The 18,965-nt window shown below is 58.0% G+C and overlaps 1 protein-coding gene across 7 annotated transcripts in view; it reads right to left on the reverse strand.

Moving 5' to 3' along the window:
- COL7A1 (collagen type VII alpha 1 chain) overlaps positions 1 to 16,940 on the reverse strand; it is a 129,959-nt gene extending 113,019 nt beyond the window's left edge. For 6 of the 7 annotated variants that reach the window (XR_013636029.1, XM_078853588.1, XM_078853591.1 and 3 more), the window contains exon 1: positions 16,351 to 16,940. The gene's annotated coding sequence lies outside the window, so the exon portion shown is untranslated. Of the gene's footprint in view, positions 1 to 625; positions 1,069 to 16,350 lie in introns of those variants that run through there. The other variant, XM_073351409.2, reaches the window with a different exon arrangement.
- Between the last annotated feature and the right edge of the window lie 2,025 nt (positions 16,941 to 18,965).

Consider the following 18,965-nt stretch of genomic DNA (forward strand, 5'->3'; position numbering starts at 1 on the left):
TTGGCCCCTGTCCCTCACCAGGCCCAGGTAAGCAGTTCCCCTGACATACCCTGGGACAAGCTTTATACAGGGAGCTGCAACAGGATGGGGACCACACCACCAGTGCACACTGGCTAAGCTTCCCACTCAGGGCAGCTCCCCCCATCTCCCCATGGAACTGGTCTCCTGCCCGGGAGGCCCTGTCGGGGGGACTCTGTTCGGACCCAAGACCACCCTTCTGCTGGGTGCCTGCAAAGCCACGGTGCATCCAAAGAGCTCCCAGACCGCGCGGGGCGGGGAAATGGGCAGAGGCTGCAGGGGCAGCGCGTGGGAGGGGAACTGGAGCGAAGGGGAAGCCGCAGCGGATGAACGGACCAGACCAGGGGTTTCCCCTGGAAAGTTCCCAGCGCTGGTGAAGAGGGAACCGTGTGTCCAGGGCGCTCTGGGGCTAGGGAGACTCCTGCTGGGGCTGTTCCCCGCCCTGGAGAGGGGCAGAGGGGGACACGGGCAGAGGCGCACGAGAGACAAGCCCGGCTGCACAGAGAGGCCCTGGGATTCCCCGGGGGCGCCCAGCCACCTGGTTCCCGTCGCAGCCCTGCAGCTGCTGCCCCCGCCCGGGCTCCCGCAGGGAGCGGCGCGGCGTTACCTGCTGCCCGCCAGCATACTCCGCAAATCCCGGCTCTCACGCCCCTGGGAGCCGGGCTGGGAGCCGGGCTGGGACCCGGCGGGCGCTCGGCTCCGGCCCCTCAGCGAGATCGCCGCGCTCCTTGCCCGCCACGCATCGGGGAGGAAACTCCCGAGGCTCCCCGAGCAGTGGAGAGGGAGGCTGGAGAGAGTCTCGGAGAAGCTGCTGCCAGGGGGGGCCGGTTCCTGCCTCCTTCCGGCTCCTGCCTCTCTCCTCCGTGCCCCCAGAGCCCCTCCACCAGTAAGCCGGGGCCCCAGCTTTTGGGCAAAGCGCTGCAGGCTGCACCCCCGGCCCAGCCCCTGCTCCCGCGGCAGCCAATGGCCACCCGGCCCTCCCAGGTGCAAGGGGCTGCTCCCCTGCTCGCGTGTCAGGGCGCTGGGAGTGGAGCTCAGCCGGCCACACCCGGGACGGGAGCCTGCAGCTCCAAGCGGGACACCGGGCCTTCCCTGCCGAGGAAAACGGGACATCCCCTTTGAGGGACAGCGATGGCCTTTGATCTAGCAGAGCAACTGAGCCGGGGCGGTGAATGGGGCAGATGGTGGCCACTGGAAGCTGGGTCCTGGCCCACACTGGTGGAGACCGAAGGGGCCGTAAGAAGCAAGGATGGGTCTCTGCTCAGATCCTTCTTTGGCCAGATCAGCCCACAGCTCCTTGTGGGTCGGGGGCTGAGGAGACTGCACCCACCTCGGGACCCCAACAGGCAGGGCTGGTACACATAGACTCAGCACCCCCCCACACGCACACCCGCCCCTGGAAAGGCTGGTTGACAAAATGAACATTTCCCAGAGAACTTTCCCTTGGCTGGAAATGTTTCGGATTCCTTAATGAAAAATCAGCACTCAGCTTTTATAGTCAAACTATCTAGGTTCTGTTAACACTTGGGGGGTTGGGTTTTTCACCGCTCAGCATCTTTCCCCAGAAAGGTTTTTGACAACTGAAAAAATGTAGGCATTTGGGTTCCGTTTTTGTTGAAAAACTGGAAAAATTCACTAGAAATTCGGGGGGGGGATTTATTTTTGGTTCAAATTTCCCATGAAATATTGGCATTTGGGGCCAGCTTTAACTAGAGGGTCCCCCAGGTCAGGGCAAAGGTGCACTGGTCGTTTCCCCCCACACACTAATCTGGACAGGGTGAGAATCATAGAACTGGAGAGGTCACCTAGTCCAGTCCTCTGCATTCATGGCAGGACTAAGTATTATCTAGACCATTCCTGACAGGTGTTTGTCTAACCTGCTCTTAAAAATCCCCAACCTCCATAGGCAATTTATTCCAGTGTTTAAGCAGTGCTGGCCCCTCCTCCCCATCCCAGAGCAAGGACCTAGGATAGTCAGTTGGGAGAGTTCTTTGGGCTTTCAAATCCCACTTCACCCCACAGTGCCGGGTTTGCAATGGTGCCCGTGGCTCCATGGAACCAGGCCATGCTCAGAAGGGGCCCAGGCCTGCTCTGCTTGCACTGTGCCCTGAGATCCCGCCAGCCTGCTGGCTCCCCTGCACACACATAATTGCTCCTCTCAGGAGGGTTCCTCTCCACCCCCTGGCCCTATCTGCTGGCTTCTCACTGCCCCCTGGCTGGACCCAGTACACCTCTGGCTCCGGGCAGTCTCTGCTTCCCAACACCTGTGGGGATTTGCCTGTCTCCCTAGAGCTGAACCGCCTGGAGACTGGTGTAGAAGCCTGGCCAGTCTTGGCCAGTTGGGGCAGGGGGACAGTGTGGGGGGCTTGGCTGGGCCCCTTCATGCAAGTGGGTCCTGAGGGAGCCTGGCTGGGGCAGGCCCTGGCCTGGCTGATCACACCACTCCCAAGGGGCCAGAGTGATTCCCCACCCCGGGACCAGCCCTGGCTGCACCGCTGGCTCAGCCCAGCAGACACAGTCACCTCCCAGCAGGGGTGGTGAGTGTGGCCGGGAGGCAGGACATGGGGGAGTGGGTCTCTGGAGGGCCAGGTGTGTGTGTGTGTGTGCTGGGCTGTGAGGGGGCGGGGAAGATCTCTGTGTGTTGGGGCACTAAGGAGTGGGGGTTCTGTGGGGGAGGCTGTGGGCAGGGGGCCCTGGGCAGGGGTGATGAACAGGGTGCTGTGCAATTGTGGCACAGTCCTTGGGGGGCCCTGAGCATAGCAGGTCTGAGGGGGCTCTGGCCATAGGAAATTGGGGCAGGGTTCCGGTGTTGGGTGGGAGGGCTGTGTGGCATGGCATGGCGTGGCGTGGCATGGCATGGGCCCACCCCTGCCATATAACCTCACGAAGGATAATCAGGTAGTTCTGTCTGTCCAGTAGAGCCAGCCCATTTGGCCACACAAACGGAGTCGACACTGGCCACATTTGAAACAATAGACTGAGAAACCCGAGGCCACTGACTCCATCAGCTCTGTGCCCTGCCTGGAAGAAGCCAGTAGCTGATGTTCTTGGGGAATGTGTAACCTGCCCATTATGCAGCTGGCTCATTGTGTAATACTGTACATTATGTGTATGTGTGGGGAGGGGGGTCTTCCTGACCCTTGCTGTGAGCAGTTTATGTATTAGAGCATGAAGATTGATTCTCCTCTCATTTTAGTTACAAATCTTACGGATCGGCGTAACATTATCCAGCTGCATTTTCAATCCAGGCACCGGGAAGTCGCTCAGCGAGAGACAGCCAGCAACTTTTCTAAGCCAAATCCCAGCAAGAGAGACTGGATCCGTTCTGCTTCTGGTGTAAATCCCTGGCTCTCGTGAGCTAACCCAGCCTGGGGCTTCTTGGCCTAATGCTAAAATAAAATGTAATCAAGTTACCCCACCAGAACAATCCTGTCTCCCCTTCCCTCCCTTACCCAGTCAGAACAACAGTCCGTCCAGACCAGGGTCTACTTCACTAGGTATTTCCACGGTGCTCCCACCCCTGCAGTACTTAAGCACTTCAGGGACTCACAACTCGGAGCGTCAAGTGTTCTGTAGCCCTGGTCATGGTAGATCAGACTGATTAGCCCATCTAGGCCAGTTTCCTGTCTCCAGCAAAAGCCAGTACCAGATGCTTCAGAGGAAGGTGCAAGAATCCATACAATGCCACTGTATGTACTATCCTTTCCTACAGGAAGACGGGACAGTGTGGTCAGCTAATGCTCTGAGTCAGGCAGGGGACTCAGAGCTGTCTGGGGAATGTGCATTATCTGCTTTTAAATCCAATTCACCGTGCACCCCTGGTGATTTTGCATTGGGTTGTCTGTCCATTACAGTTCCACATGACCAGTCCTATAAGGAAAAAGGCACCTTTCAAAACTATTGCTGTAGGGTATGATTCAACCTCAGTCCCTGCGATAAAGCAATGCTAGCTCCCCCCACCCTTGGCTCTCTAGGGCAGCAGGCTCACTCCAGGCACTTTGCCCTTTGACTCCAGCACTCCCAGCTTCTGCCTTGTGAACTAAAGGGAAGCTCAGCTGGAAGAGACGGGACTGACAGGCAGGTTTGAGGCAGGTTAACCAGCAGAGGGCGGTGGGGCCAACACCTCACTGCAGCATGAGGTGATCAGGTATCATCCTGCTCTCCTCACAAGCAGAGAATTACCAGTCATCTGCCTTTGGGCCCCCAAGTCAGTTAGCACTCTGCCTCCCCACCCACCAGACACCACCTAACATGGAGAATTAGACCCCCCTCAGCCCGCACCAACTGGAGATCAGCACATGGCTCCATGCCCACACCGCTGGGCTGCCATTCATTATGTAGAAGCACCTAGAGGCTCCGGCTCCAGACTAGGAGCCCGTTATGCTACAAGGAACCTTGAGGAGAGGCCATTCCCTGCCCTCCAGGAGCTCTGTGTCCAGTTCATGAGAAGGCTAGAAAGACCCCACTTGGTTTCAAAGCAATTCCCAGGGTCCCTTTTAAAGCACCTCTGCCTTGGGAGTTTCCACAAAGGCGATTAAAGGGCCCAGGACCCCACCAGACAGGACAGGCTACTTCGATCACTCCAGCAGCACGGAAGGTTAATTCTCCATTGAACTTTCATTGGACCATTTGACCAACCCCTGACTGCCCCCATTCCGCGGGCACCAGTGTACTCCATGGCTAAAAGCCCTCTCCTGAGCCTGGCATGCTCCAGAGGGCAGTCTGGACAGGGCTGTACCAGGCTGCAAGGGGGAATGGAGCCACAGAAGGGCTGGACTGGGTAAGTCCCATCCTCCTGATCTGGTCCTAGCCATGACTTTGCAAGCCTGGTAAAGTTCAGCAGGAGCTAGAGACATCAGCCATCCTGGGCTGCCTGGCATTGGCCCAAGTGGCTTTGCTGTTCCCATCCCGTCAAGGGAGTCTGGGGAGTTCCGGGAGCCTCGGCTGCAGCCCCGCTCACATACTCAGATCGGTTCAGCCACCAGAGAGAGTCACCAGAGAAATGTCTTCAACAAACAAACAGCCGGCGGGACGGCTCCAGCATTTAATTAGATTATCCAGAATGACCACCGGAAAGAAAACAAACAGGAGATGCTGGGGCTCCCAGGCTGCTCAGTTCCCAGCAGTGTGCACACTGGCCAGGAAGCCAGGGGCCTCTCTTCCCCACATCCCTCAACACTGGGACAAAGGGTCACACACCTAATCAAAGGAACAACTTCTTATGTAACTTGCAGTTAACCCATGGAACTCACTGCTGCAGGATATTACAGAACACCACAGAGTACATTTCAAAACAGAATTAAACACTATCAGAGACAGGCTGCCCTTGGTTCTGTATGGCAGGATGGAGAAAACTAGACTAGATGGTTCCCACGTGGCAACTCCTATGGAGAATGGTGCTGGGTTACTGTGCAACCAGCCCTAGACATGCGAGTCCTGGAATCTTAGCTTTCGGAAAGGCCAGGTGCAGAGGGAGACTAATGATCAAGATTAGTCCATGATGAGGGGCATTGTGGAGCTGTTATGGGGAACATCACTGACCTCGGGACCCCAGAGGGCATGCTCAGTTTTCCAGGCTGTTGAGCTTGTGTTAAGTCTCATAGGGAGCCAAACTGAGAGGAGATGGGCTATGGAATTCCCTACTGGGCTGGACTAGTGATCCAGCGAGCAGGTATCCCACCTCCTACAGTGCCAGCACTGTCTGCTCCAAAAACCCTACAGCAGGCAGCTCTGGGATACCCTGCCCACAGGGAAGGCTCTTCCCAACACCAGGCAGTTAGTGGCTGGGCTGTGCCCTGGGGCAGGAGGGCTTGGATCTCTTCTCTAGCATAATTGGGAACATTCTCATCACCTGACAAACATCAGCTCCTTTTGGGGATCTTCTGCCCTCCCCACCCCAAAGGGTATCCCTCTAGTCAATCCCCCTCCCCCCACAGTGCATTTAAGGGCACCCCCAAATGCTGCGTCGTGTTTCCAGTCCTGTTACCACCCCATGGCTTCTCTCTGGCTTAGCTGCTCGTCTCCTCTATCGTGGGTCCCACCCCAGCAGGGCAAGAACCCAATGGCTTCTCCCCACACTACAGCAGCTCAGGGCAGGCTGCATCTCAGAAACAGCTTCATTGGTGCCACACCTTCCCAGCAGGTACCAAGCCACCTCCCTCCTCCTCCTCCTCCTCCTCCTCCAGGCCTTTGGTATACCTGTGTCCTCACCTCCTCTCTTGGAGACACAGATCCTGCAGGCTCAGGAACTCCCCCTTCCACTCCTTCAAGAGCGATAAGCAGGTCCACGTGCATCTTCCAGCAGGGGGTGGAGGCCCATTACCCTGAGTAGCACCATGGAACCCCACAGCCAAAGCACCTTCAAAGCTGTGTCAATGGATCAGTGCTACGCACTTGGGGCCTTCTGCCCTCGCAGAGATGCAGCCTGCCCTGGGCTCCTGAAGCACTTTTCCAGACACATAGTTTCAAAGGCCGGGGAGGGGCTGCCATCTCCCAGCTCCCTCTTAAAGGCACAGCACCAAGAGCACCCCATGCCACCTCATTAGCACGTCTTTGCATATAGACCTGTGTTCAGTCCCCTCCCCCACACAGTCAGTAGCTCCAGGGCTGGTGGCCTTTAGCTTCCCTTGTTGACTAAGCTCTGGGTGGGCCTGGCTCTGGGTGTTGAGGTGGCTAACAGCACAAACACACACACTGCACCATGCTCTGTAATCAGGGTGATCCCTGTGCCCTCCTCCCATCTGCCATCCAAATGGGAGCAGCCTCCTTCTCAGCAGCCTGTCCAATGAAGGCAGGGAGCCTGCCCCAATTAGAAGAGGGGCTTCATTAAACAAGGAGCAGAGGCAGCTGCCAAGAGCTCTGAGGCTGGCCCCAGGCCCAGAACAGGAGTGGTAGATTCATTGAGAGGGGGATTGCCTAGATGTGATGGCTGAAACAGCTCAGAATTTGACACCCCCCCATCGCTGATGTCCATGGGGCAGCCACAGTAAAGGGTTCAGTGCCTGGCAGCAGTGCGCATCTCCACAGCATGGCGTTTACCCGTGTCCTCATGGCCCTGCTTGTGGACACAGATCCTCCAGGCTCAGGAGAAGCACTGCTGGGAATTGTGGTGTCGCGGTGGGGGGAAGGTGTGTGCCAAGAGAGGGGCCTCATGCTCTTCTCAGAAGCTGCCAGGAGCCAAGGGCATCCCAGCTCCCAGTGGAAGGGAGTCCTGGCTGAGGGCCTGCTGCTGTGAAAGCGCTGCTCCTGGCTGCTCTGAGAGTCACCCCGGGCTCTGCCAGCCACCACGGGGTCCAAGAAACCAGCTGGCATGGCAAGGCTTGGCCAGGTGCCCACGCACAGCAGGGGCTTTGTAGAGAGGGAAGAGGCCTTGCAGCATCTGGATGGCATCACTGCAGAGCGCAGCACAAGCCACACAGCCTACAAGAGAAGGGGCATGGGCCTGCACAGGTGCTGCATCACAACTGACTCAGACCCCATGCAGAGTGGACGGAGGCCCCCAGGCCAGGCCACATCTTCCAGAGTAGCCCCAGCAGCCCCTCTGTGCCAGTGGCATCACAGTTTCAGTGTGGGAGCAGCCCAGCAGCCCCTCTAGGCCAGTGTCCTGCAGTGCTAGGACAGACTGGGGAGCCATCTCCGCTAGCAGCAGTGGCTGGCGACAGAAAGTCAGAAGGGGGATAGCAGTGGCTCTGAGTTGTGAGGATCCCAGGGCAAACCCCAGAGAGCTGAGTGTCCCCACCCCATCAGGGCCACAGGAGATGGGGGGCTGCAGCAGGCAGCCCGTGCTGCTTTCCTAGTCACCAGATCAGATGCTTCATGACCCCCACCACAGCGGTGCCAGGAAAGGAATCCTGCATGTGGCCTCAAGGCCCAATGGCTCCCTTCTGCAGAGGGAGGGCACCAGGTGTGAATGACTCACCATGCTCCTCCTTCCCCTGCCCCCTCCCTAGCGTTCCTCCAACTGCCAAAGCCAGGAAGGGAAAGGTATGCGTCGTCATCAACCTGCCCCATCTCTCCCCTTAAACCCCCCCACCATCCTGCCTCCTGCCAGGCATGTCAGTCGAAGCGCAGTCGCTCCGGGGCCCGGATACCTCACCGGGAGAGGAACTCGAGGAATCTGCCTGCAGGCAGCTTGCATGCCTCCCTGCTCCACAGGGACTCAGCAATGGGCCCGTGGAGCGAGAGCCACACACTCGGAACAGGGCGACTACTGGGCAGCTGGTGCTGGCATCAGACCCTCCCTTCATCAGCCTTTGGAGCTCCCTTGGGTTGGGTTAGGTCAGCCCCCACCCCCCCATTCTAGCCCTGGGACCCCACACAGCTCTGCCAGTGCCCCTCTGTTCACACCCCCAGAACCTCCCCCCAGCTATTCTAGCTCTGGGACCCCACATAGCTCTGCCCGTGCCCCTCCGTCCACACCCACAGCATGCCCCCTGGCTATCCCAGCCCCAATCTTGCTATGCAGCTCCGTTGATTCGGACCCTCCTATCCCATGCACATGGGGCTAGACAGGGACTGGAGCATGCTCAGGGAATGCTGGTCAAAGTTCTACTGGATGGGGGGCAGGAGGGCGAGCTGGACTCCAGCTGCTGTGCCCCAAGGAGCTGAGCATGGCATGTGCTCTCTCCCCCTCCCCCTTGGCGTGTCACTGAGCAGAGCAGGGAAGGGGATGAGCCAGCTGGGCAGTGGCTGAGATGGGAGCTCTGAGCTGTGAGGGACCTGAGGCCATTTGTCCTGTACCTCCCACTAGCCCAGGGGTACTGCCTGCAGCACAGGTGTAGCCAGACTGGGGCTGAGGAGGGACTCATCGTGCCCTTTTCCCTGCTAATATCAAGTGGAAAGAAAAGCCCCTGATGCTCCCTGCTCAGGCCTCACCTCCATGGAACAACTTCCCCTGGGCTCCAGTCTTCGTTCCCCACAACTGAGCTGGGAAAGGCCTTAGGGGCAGGCGGGGCAGCCATGCAGAGCTCCCAGAGACACACGGCTAGCGCACTCACTGTGCCATCTATTATCCAGAGAACCCCCATTACAAAGTGGGAGCCCTGTCTGGCTCAGCTGCTACCCATAGCCCTCATGAAGAGCCAGGGGTAAGCCTTGGCTGCAGGACCCTCACACAGGGAGCCGGGGGGCTAAGGCGTTCTATGCGGCTGGCTGAGATCGGGGAGGGAGAGGGGGCTGTGACTCATGCTCAGTGTAGTCAGAAAAGGGCCCTTCTCTGTCAGTCTGCATTCACCTGCTCACTGCACCAACCCCAGCAGCTTCCCTTCAACACCTTGTTTCCTTCTGTTCACCAGGTGGTTCCCCCTCGCAGTTCTTCTGTCTATGCTCCTGCCCAGGGGAACAGAGCAAACCCAGGACTGTGCCTGCTGGGCCACCACCGATGACTGGGGCCAGGGGGTCCCGCATGGCAGCAGAGCTGCAGTCGCTGTCCTTCCCTCTGTGCCTACAGTTAGCTCCTCCCCACTGCAATCCCTCGAGTCCCCCAACCACCAGTGGACTAGCAGACAGAATCGAGCCATGCAGATGCCTATGCCAGGGCAGCACCTGGCACGCCCTGGGCACTGCATATGTGGGTCTTGGCCTAAGACCGTACACTCAGACCCTTGGTTACTGCAGTAATGGGCGTGAGGTAAGGGCGGGGATACTGGGCTGGCCACGCTCACTGAGTGGACTGGACTGGTTTCCATGCTGTTCCTGTGGGCCCAGAGCCTTGGGGAAGGGAGGTTTCAGACAGCACCTTGTAGGCCAGGGTTAAGGCTTCCTGGCTGGGAGTGGGCTCAGCTGAGCCATGTTGCACCCTCCAAGCAAGGCTGTGCAGGCTGCAGTTGCTCTGGGCTAAGCTGGGAACTATGCGGGAGCAGCTTGGGGCAGGGACACTAATTCTCTCACACAAGCAATGACAGGAAGGCGCTACACTGCCAGAGTGAGACATAGGGAGGAGGAGGGTGCACAGAGTATGCCGGGTGGAAAGGGGCTCACAGCTCAGCTTACATTGGTGCCAGAAAGCTTCTGCAGTGGTAATTACTGCAGAGCGAGGAGCAAGGTGAGAAAATTAAAGGGAGCAGAGACACCACTTCCCTTTCTGTAGGGGCTGCTCACCTAATTGCACCCCTGCTTAGAATCCACAGGCCTCACCCTCCACCACCCCCAGCTCGTCTGGTTCCAACCTGCCCCAGTTTGCAGCGCAGCAGCAGGCAGGGACCCCTACCATATTCAAGCTGCTGATGGGATCTCTCCCTCCTGCTGCAGAGAAGAGGGTAGGCAGTGGTGGCTCCCCTGGACCAGTAAGGCTGGGGGTCTTGCCAACCCTGTTGTGAATTAGACACATTACCAGCTTTACCCACAGCTGCAAACAGGCTGTGCGTGTCAATTTCAGCTACTCCCCTTCTCTGTTAACAGTCTCCCCAGCCCCACAGGAGCCAAAGCTAGGTAGGAAAATCCAGCAGCAACCAAACAGGTACTAAAAAATAACTACCTACCAGTTACTTTCTGCCTGGCAGGTCTGCTGCCTTCCCACCTGTCTGTAACACAGTCATTAAAGTCTCAATGATGGTCTGTGTATCTGCTCCACAGAACTTGTGGTAACGGGCCAGATTGTCAAATGTCTGCCCCCAATATGCATGAGCAATTACCATAACTGCACATGCAGATCATGCCCTTGCACTTACAGCTGGTTAATTAGGCCCATTTGTACACACAGTTATTTTATTTGGGCACATTATTGCACACCTGGTTTTGGAAATCGGGCCTACAGCCCTAGTAATTGCATCTATAAATGGCCATTGAGACATAACTAGTTATAATTTCTGCGACTGTGTGTGCAATGACATCAATCACATGTGTCCATCAGGCACATGCACACTGATAAGACAAATCCGGCGCAATTCCTGCAGGTTTCTCCACCAGTGCTCTTGAAGGTCAGGGGACTGCTCCCTGCCCTGGGGACACTGGAGAGGACAGCACGGAAGAGGACAGAGGGAAAAGCTCCATTTTCCCCCACCTCTCCATAAGGGTAGAGGACTCCTGGTTGAAATGCCAGGGAGGATAATTCCAGGACAAACACGTCCCCACACTGCCCTTAGTGTGCTTACAAATGCACAGAACAAAGCCTACGGGGTTAACTCCATGCAATTTCCCTAACACTGGCCTTTACAAACAGCACCAGAGGTCGTGTGCAGTCATGCCCAAGCTTTCCAGCACATTCTTCCTGCAGTAGCAGCAGCCAACCTTCCCACCCACTCACCCTTCAGAGAAAAGACCCTCCCCCTCCCACCAAGGATTGAGCAAAATCAGGCAAGAGGCCCAATTTTCTACAGGGAAGGTGGCTAGTGACCTACAGCAGAATGGTTCCCAGCGGGGAAGTGGGAGCTTGCTTAGAGCTATAGTGGGGACAATAGCAGGACATGGGTTTGGTCTGGCCTCAGAACAAGGGTCCTTTGCTTCTTCCTCATATCCAGCCTGCAGCAAAACTTTGCCCTTATTTCAGATAGGCAGATAACAGTCAGCTCAGATCCCCTCACCCCCAAAGCATAGAGCTGACCACATTCCCACTACAGGTCACACAGTGCCCTGCCTCTCTCAGGAGACTAAACAACCCACCTAGAGAAGAGGAGCCATGAAGGAGAGTCCTTATGGCCTGTACCAGAGGGCTCCCTTGTGAGGAACAGGGACTTTCTAAAGCGCACAGCACTGGATGATCTCTGCCCTCACTGAAACCAATCCAAGTTTTCCCTCTGCACCCAGAGCACAAGAGAGAGAGAGTGCCTGTCACACGTTTCTGCATCTCAGGCCTAGCTGTCCGTGGGGGAGAGGAGGGAGCCTCTTGGGGCTGGCTGGTGGGACTCGGAGGTGCAGACTGGCAGGATGCAAAGATGCTGGCCCTACAGCAACAAGCGGCAATAATGGCATCTGTTCAGTGAGAGGGAAGGGACAGCAGCAATGCTGGGCCCCGGCCTCCTGCTCGCCCCAGCCATGCCTGAGCTGAGCTGTGATCTTCACAGTGAGAACATCTGTCTCCAGGTGGGGGAGCGCAGTGGGTAGATTGGTCACCTTCCACCTCCACAGCCAGAGGGCTGTCCAGGCGAGGTGCCCTGTGTGTACAGCACCCAGAACAATGGCGGCCCAGGCCTAGCTGGGGGCAGTTGGGGCCAGGGCCAAGGCCAGGCTGGTGGAGATGAATCCTTGCCAGTGAATGTAACGGCATCCTTGGTCCTTGCCCTCCTACTGCTGGCTCAGAGGAGGGGAGGCAGGGTCACCTCAGGAGACACTGGCTTAGTGCGAGCTGAGCTGGTGAGTGGTATTAATACTTTGGGCTCTCACCTGCAGCCCAGAGTTCCCCTGTGCTCTTCATTTCCCTGGCCCTGGCCTGGGCACTAGTACTACAAACACACTTACTGTCCAGCCCCCAGGGCTCCTCTTTGCCTCACCACCATGGAGCTCTCCCCCAGCCCCAGCCCCCAGCTGCCTGTAGTCCAGCTCCCCCCTGCTGCAGCTTGGCACAGCCAGCAGCTGCACGCCAAGCCTGCGCCAGGCAGGAAGGCAGCTAGCCCCTTGCCAGGCAGCCGTCCCCCTCGGGGCTTGCACTGATTCCAGGAGACTCACCAAGGCTGGTAGGAGGGAGGCCCAGAGCAGACAGTGACTCACGCCAGGCAGTGGAGATCATGTACGGATGCTGCGTCAGGGCAGCCCTCGGCTTGGGATCCCCACTGCTGGGCAAACGCAGACACAGCTGCCGAGCCCCTGGCGGGGAACGGCCTCGTTAACCCCCAGCAAGGCTCCAAGCCTTGCGAATGGCTGACACTGCGTATGGGAGGAACCAAGAGCAGCCACAGAAATAGCTCTGGGCTCCTCAGCACCTGGGAAACTATGGCCTGAATGGTATGGGCTGAATGGGAAACAAGCCCCTGGAAGCTCTGAGCCAGTGCCCAGCCCCATGCTGCAGCTCTGTTATGATACCCAGAGAGCCCTTACTCAGCCCCCAGAGCCATGTGCTCTATTACCTTGAGATCCCTTCCCCCAGCTGGACAGCTGCAGTGAGGGTAGAGACCAGCTGTCACAGCTGTGGGGAGTGTGAGGACAGGGGGAGGTGCCTCCTTTCCCCTCCCATCACTTGGGTGCCCCTGATAGCAGTAATGCTGTGGGACAGAACAAAGCAGGGAGCCCCCATGGTGCTCTCCCTGCCTGCCCGCCCTTCCGGCTGTCCCCAACACACTGTGACGCTGCACACCTGAGACAAAGGGGCCTGGAGCTGCCCTGCATGCCAGATTTGCAGGCGTGGGGGCAGTGCCAGGGATCCAGGAACCCCAGCCCTAGCACAGGAGGGTCCTGGACTCCTTGAGCTCCTGGGTGGGCAGCTCCAGCATTGCCTGGCACACGGCAGGGCATTTCCCAGCACTGCAGCTTCTCCAGAGCAGGGGATGGGCAGCCCCTGAACCTTATCTCCTCTGCCTGTTCCAGAAGGATGGTGACCATAACGGGGAGGCTGTGGAGGAAAGGGGAAGTGTTTCAGTGCTCCGGCAGGGACATTAGAGACCCTGGGGCAGGTGGGCAAATCCAATAGGGAGGCTATTCCCTGCTCTCTCTGATGCTCTGAAGCAGATGGTATCGGCTCCGGCAGGAGACCGGGCTGATGGGCCAGTGACCTGCTCTGACACGGCATCTCACATCTTCCTGGCTGGGGCTTAGATGCAACTTGGCCGCAGAGTCTATTAGAGGGGAAACAAAGTGACCTCGTCTAAGGTCAGTGAGCAGAGGAAGTGGGGCGAGCCGCAGGGCCAGGACAGAGATGGCCAGAGAAGGGAGCTGCAGAATCTGTGCTTTGCCTCAGGGGCTCGTTGGGACATGCTCCAGGAATGTCTCCAGAGCACTTCCCAGCCCCTGGAGCTCCCCCAGCAGGGCTACCTCACCCGCTTGCTCTGCTGAGAGCAGGCCCGGCAGAAGAGTCACTCTCCCAGAATGAAGGATTCACTCCAGCTGGAGCCAGCTTAGAATGGGGGGAGCCACTCCAGAAAAGAGCCTGTCTTCACAAACCGGCTGCTCCCCAAGGCAGCCTGCAGTACATTCGGGGAGAGCAAGAGAACGCAGTCATGTGTCCAGGGCCTGGCAGTGCGGGCTCGGAGCTCCGCCCAGTGGGAAGGGGAGAATCTCCTAGACATCCCTAAGGGTCTCTCCTTGCACTTGGCTGTGGGACAAAGCAAAGGGCCTGCAATCAGCCTCAGGGTCATAGCTCTTCCCTGCCCCACTGTTAAAGCTCCCACGCTAAGAACTGCCAGCTGAGCCAAGTGCTCTGCATGCAGAACACTCTCCTACCCCTGAAGCATGGTGGGGAGACCGCATGGCTGCTGTGTGTCACTCCCCAGCAGCGTGCCTCAGCCCAGCTGGAGCACAGGTAATCTCCTCTCCGGCCATGAGTGCATCTAAGCCAAGGAAAGAGATATCCCACAACACAATAGAGGCTACTGCCAGGAAGCAGCCACAGAGGGTGCATTCTAGCACATGGCACGCCGCTCATTGGAAGTGACACACCTGGCACTGTCAGCAGCCTGTTGCCAAGCATCTGGGGGTCTGAACTGGCATTTTCCCACTCATCTTCTCCCAAGAAGCCTGTCTGGTCTATTACAGCTACTAACCAAGTCAATGCAACATGCTAGGAGCCGCTCTCTCCCTCTGAGAATCAAGGCTGGTGTTCTGCTGATGCATTTCTGTGTCTGGGGCCCGTGCGGGGTAAGAGGGCTCAGTGCACCATTCAGGGCTGGAGGAATTTTAAGCCCACTTGGCCATTTCCTGGCAGGCCCAGCCCCCCAGGGGCTCTTGGACAAGCCCTCACCAGCCCACACTTCCCAGGGGCCCAGAAGCTATGGCAAAGCAGCTTTTCTTCTCATAAACTCTTGAGTCTGGAGTTCCAGAGGCAGCCAAACTGACATCCCAGACAGGCAAAACACTGACCTGTGGCTCCAGACCAGCTTCTCCCTGGCCACCTAAAGAACCTCCTACAGGCCTCACTGCCCAGGCTCCTCCTCCCCCCAGAAGATGTTTACCGTGCTCAGCACTGAGAGCTATCAAACAAGGCTGAGGAGCCTAGCCCAACCTCAGTCAGACAAGCCAGCTCAAGTTCAATGTGGGACTGGTTTGGCCGAAGATGCAGGGCCCCAGCCCTGCTGTCTGGGGGGGGGGAAGAGTAGCAGGAGGGACAGTACTGATGGCAATAGTTAGAGGGCTGCTTCTGTGCATCGGAGGGTACTTCAGGCCTGGATCCATCACTGCCTGTCATTATGGAAATGGGAGCCATGACCTGGAATCGTGGGCCTGGTTCCACTGCTGTACAGCAGCTGGAGTCGTTCCCACCTGTGCAGAGTGCAGGCTGGATGCTGCCACGCTGATCTGGCCATGCTTTACACCCACTCTGCCTAAACCGGGTGCCAGGCAGTGCAGCCCAGAGGGTTGCCCCAACAGTGAGGGTGGGTAGCTACAGGTCAGATGGAGAAGCAAAGTGAAAACCAGGCTCTTTGGGAGCCGACATTTCCCAGGGCACATGAACTGCTGTTTGAGGTCAGCAAACCTGGGGCTGCCAGGAGCACCGGCTGATTTCAGCATTAGCTACTAGGTTCCCGCTGCAAGCGCTTACACTGTGGCGGGCACTAGAAAGGAACAATAATAAGAGAAATGCTGCTGCAGGAGTCGTCCGAGCCCTACCTACTGCCAGGAATCAGCATGCGGGGCACGAACTCAGGCGACGGCACCGTATGGGTGCTGCAAGCTGCGGCCAGCGTGCCCCTGGGAAATTCTGACCCTTTGCCAGCTGGGTGGGCAGACACAATCCACCACTGACTGTAGCTGCTGAATCATGGGAGACAGAGAGGGGGCATGCAAATGAGGGTTCCCCTCCCCCCAAGCAGAGCACACATCCTCCCCCTGCCAGGTGACAGATCTTGAGTGAGTCAGTATGGAGGACCTGGCAAGTGCTTGAGGCTGGGGTCCCAGCTCAGAACAGCTGGGCTGCTCTCTGCCATTGTTCAGATCTCTCAGAAGCTCTGCCAGCCAGCAAGGGGGAGAGGAGCCAGTGCTTGGCAAAGGCCTGGCAGAGCAAGAATAGAAACAGGGATTGTTTGGGCAGGCGCTTCCCAAAACTCCATTCCAAAGGATCCAACAGTGACAACCCCACTAACTGCCCCTGCAAGGCAGGGTTTGTGTCTGGCTCTGGGCTCCTCCCATTTAGCAGGCTCCAGCAGCCAGTACCCTCTCCTGCCCCGGCTGTGAACCTCACCCCAGTCCTGTGGCCAGAGCTTGCCAGCCCCTCAGAGCATGCGGGGGGGAGGGAACGGAGGGTGGACTCACGTATGTGTGCTGGGTGCTGCCAGGCCTCCCTCTCCCTTGTCGGGAGCCTCCCTTCTCCCTCCCTTAAGCCTGGAAATGCTCCTTCCTCCGTCCTGGTCTGTCTGCAGCCAGCACAGCACGGGGAGCTGGGGGCTGTTCTCAGGCAGATATTTGGGTCTCCTAGGTAACGAGCCATCTTCACTGGAAACATCCAGGCCTGGCACCGCTCTGTTTCTGCCAAGCAGGCTGCGCCCTTTCACTGCAACAGCGGGGTCTGGAGACTGGCCCCTCCTCAGCCCGGATTCAGAGCACAGCTGGGTTGGAGCGCACACGTGGGGCAGTGCTCTTCTGTGCAAATGCACGTGACTTTGGTTCTTGTGCTTGTTTGTGGACGTGCGCATGGGTCCGTGTGCAACCCCCTCTCCCCCATGGGGGGGTTAGTACGTGGGGCAGTGCACATGCACTGAACAGTGTGTGAGTGTGCACATGTGTGGCTGTGCGGACGAGGCAGGTTGGTGTGGAGGGGCCTGTTTGCTGCTCAGGGCCAATTCCATGCAGGAGAGCTCCCCAGGAGAGCTCTGCCTTTCTACCCTCTGCTGAGCGCAAGCATAGCACAGACCCTGCTCTGGTAACCTCATGGGCCAGATTCAGGGCAGAGGAGCGAGGTGCAGGCATCTCAGGAGCCAGCTGGAGAGGCCAGGGCTTTCACTCAAGGAGCCAGGCTGAGCAGAGGTCACTGGTGCTGCTGTAACCAGTTTGGGTTCATACTCTGGGCTCCCTGCCAGGAACTGCCTGACACACCAGCCCCTGAGGAGAGGAGAGGCTCCCTGGGCAGCCAGCTCCCTCGCTCCCCAGGCCTGAGAGGAGGGACCAGCTTGCAGTGCAGCACAGCGTGCGAATGCAGGCAGCGAGGGAAGGCGGGTTCGGGGGGTCCTGCAGCAGGCAGCGAGGAAAGGCAGCCCAAGAGCCAGGGACATGGGGAGTACCAGTGCCGGCTGTAACTCCCCTGGGGACAGTGGGCCATGCTACAGTCGTGCCAGGCCTCCCCTCAGTCCGTCTTCCAACTAGACAGGCAGGGACCACCCACGCAGTTGAGCAGTGTGAGGCTCATCCCAGAGGAATCTGCCATATCAACAAAGCGTTCAGGAAAACTCTCCTCCCCCGGCCCGCACCCCTGCACCACCTCGGCAGGACGAGCACCCCGGTGCACGCGCTGTTTTGTTTTCAGCAGCTGTTCCTGTGGAAAGCGTCTGGCTCGACAAAGCAGCTAGAGAAAGGCTGGTGGCAGGAGAAGGAAGAGCAGAGTGGGGGGATAACCGCAGGGCTTGGCTACCCCTCTGATACGCACAGTGTAACAAGCACAGCCTTTGTCTGCTTTCCACCAGGCTAAGGACCCCAAAGCACAGCACTCCCTGAGTGGGGCTGGGGGGCAGCAGTGCTGTGAAAGACAGCACTGCAGCCGCCGTAGCCTCAGAGCAGATCCAGCAGCACGGCAGTCTCCGCTCCGTGCTGCGCCACGCCAATATGGGCTCAGCCCTGTCCTGGAGAGGGAAGCAGCAGTCATCTCCACGCCTCTTTCAATCCTTTGTCACTCAGCTGAGGGTGCCTACAAGGGGGCCCACTGTGCCAGGGCTGGGATATGGACACCTGCCCAATGCCCATTCTGGACTGATCCACCCACTCCTTTCACACGAGCTGCCAGACAGCCTCACTGATGGGCCACTGCAGACGGGGAACAGAAACACGAGGGGATTCCTCTGAGCCATTCAGCTCCTTCAACAAGGTAGCCAGGCAAAGTGGCCATGTGGAGGTCATGCAGCACCTCCCGCCACTACCCTAAGACAGATTAGAAAAGTGTCCCCCACCCTAGGGAGCGGCGGGGGGTTGCTGTGCACTGAGAGGGATCCATGCCCCAGGACTGGAAGGGCCAGCGTTTCACTGGGGTGTTCAGGCCTTCGGCAGCAACGCTAACACCCCATCTGCAAGAGCAGGGAGTAAGGGTACGTTGACAGAGGTTGTCTGAACAACTGCCCAGGCTATCGAGCATCCACTGAAAATCCTGCCTCACAAGCCCTTGGGCAGAAGAGCGACTGATCCCCTTTGCTTAGCAGCACGTACCTAGGTACCTAACTAGCCTCTGTTGCTGCTGGATCTGCGCACTCAGGCCCTGTCCAGGGACGCACAGGTTAGAAACTGCACAGCTCCGCCTCTTAATTACTGATGTGCTGCAAGAGGGATACGTTCTGTACCAGACGGGGCGGCTCACCAGGTGGGTCAGACCCACGGCAGCTCTGCAGGGAAGGTGCAGCGGGCTTGGCTGGCCCAGATAAATATGACTAACAGTACTTATCAGACCATAAAAGGGAAACTCTTGCCTCTAAAAGGCAGCTTAATTAGCAGCCTTGAGGGCACTTTGGCACTGCTTGAATTAAAGCTGAACAGACAAACCCTGTCTCTCGAGGCAAGCATGCTCCGTGGACCTGTTTTATAGGCAGCATAGGGTGCCAAGTTGCTGGCTCCTGTCCCAGGGTACAGGCATGTTTAGTGCAGGATGAACGGCTCTGTGCTAGTCCTTGTACCTCACTTGCTGCCATGCAGGGAAATGAGGTGCAGGAAACCAAGAGATTGGGAACTGA

This window comes from Lepidochelys kempii, chromosome 7, assembly GCF_965140285.1.
Source record: "Lepidochelys kempii isolate rLepKem1 chromosome 7, rLepKem1.hap1, whole genome shotgun sequence".
Taxonomy (NCBI): domain Eukaryota; kingdom Metazoa; phylum Chordata; order Testudines; family Cheloniidae; genus Lepidochelys; species Lepidochelys kempii.